Source organism: Lichenostomus cassidix, chromosome 4 (genome assembly GCF_008360975.1).
Source record: "Lichenostomus cassidix isolate B80296 chromosome 4, HeHo_3.0, whole genome shotgun sequence".
Lineage (NCBI taxonomy): Eukaryota > Metazoa > Chordata > Aves > Passeriformes > Meliphagidae > Lichenostomus > Lichenostomus cassidix.
The window spans coordinates 47,953,990-47,955,310 of NC_139484.1; the positions used below are offsets into that span (position 1 = coordinate 47,953,990).

Here is a 1,321-nt window from a genome sequence, read left to right on the forward strand (position 1 = left end):
TCCTCACGGCGTGCGGCCTGTATTTATTATTAATTAATTATTATTAATTATTATTATTACACGGTCTACGCAGTTTTTAGGCATCTCCGTTAGGGTTTTCTAATTTTACTTTAAAAGGCACAAACTATAGCTCTTAGTTGAATGTCGCCAGGTATGCTTTCTCTTTTCCCGTGTCTTTATACAACTGTGTTCTGTGACTCAACTGTATAGTGTTAATATCAGTACAGACTTGTCTAGTTGACCGTATAAATAATGTTTTCCCTTCTCGTAGTCTCTATGGCGTGTCTTTATGGAGAAATAAGGTTCTCACGGGTTCGGTTCCCTTTGCGTTTAGAGAGACCAGGTTCAGGCAATTATATATATTTTTGTTATTGGTTGCATGTCGTCTCATTTTTTTCTTTTCCCTACCTGTTGGAATATGTTTGTGAACATAATCGTCATAAATTATGTTCAGGGTTTCCAGATTTATTTATACGTGGTTAAAATGAATGCTTCTATTTAAAAGGGGAAATATTTCTACATGTGCATATAGTTTTCCAAGAGTGTACCATTAATTGATTGTTGATAATAAAAACCAAAAGCAAACATAATTACGGTGCTCTTCTGACTTCTTGTTAAGGCTTTATTTGGGGGTAGGTCTCGGGATTATTTCTGATAGAGATCGAAGGTGCATGCCGCGGAACCTGAACTGTGTCGTCAAAAGAAGGTGTGCTCAGCAGCATCAATCTCCGTTACCATCAGGAAGACCATAATCGCGTCCCATCATTACTGCCTAATTGTGCCCTTATTAATTATTTGCAAACAGGCTGATTGCGGGTAGGAAGTTGTATCAGATTTGACCTTTTGTCACTACCTCGGAAACTGGAGATGGACAATATTAAGCGATATCCGTTAAAAGGTAAACAAAACGGGCACAAACCACAGGCCCGGTTTGCCAGCGGGCACAGCATCCCTCCTGCCGGGGGAGAGCCTTACAGCCGCCCTCCTGCTGAACCGCTCTGCCGACACCGAGGGCAGAGAGCGGGGCTACCCGCGGGGACTGCGCGGCCAAGGGCTCGCTTCCCACCCGGGCCAGGAGCCACCCGGCGGCCTCATCCGCCGGCACTGGGCTGTGTTCAGCGCCCGGGAGGCAGCGGGAGGCGGCACCGGGACGGGGCACCGGGACGGGGCACCGGGACGGGGCAGTTCCCCGGCGGGGTGGCCCCGGGGCTCCCCGCAGCCCGGCCGCTCTGCCCAGCCCGGGGGAGCGGGCGGCGGGGCTGATGTGCCGGGCCCCCGCGGGGAGCTGCACACACTCGGCCTAGCCATGTAGAGCCCCCAA

At 49.7% G+C, this 1,321-nt stretch overlaps 1 protein-coding gene across 1 annotated transcript in view; it reads left to right on the forward strand.

The window, feature by feature from the left end:
- The window catches only part of PHOX2B (paired like homeobox 2B), a 3,394-nt gene extending 2,804 nt beyond the window's left edge, over window positions 1-590 (forward strand). The window contains exon 3 of the mRNA XM_085059069.1: window positions 1-590. This exon is cut by the window's left edge and continues 1,019 nt beyond it. The gene's annotated coding sequence lies outside the window, so the exon portion shown is untranslated.
- Window positions 591-1,321: the final 731 nt, after the last annotated feature.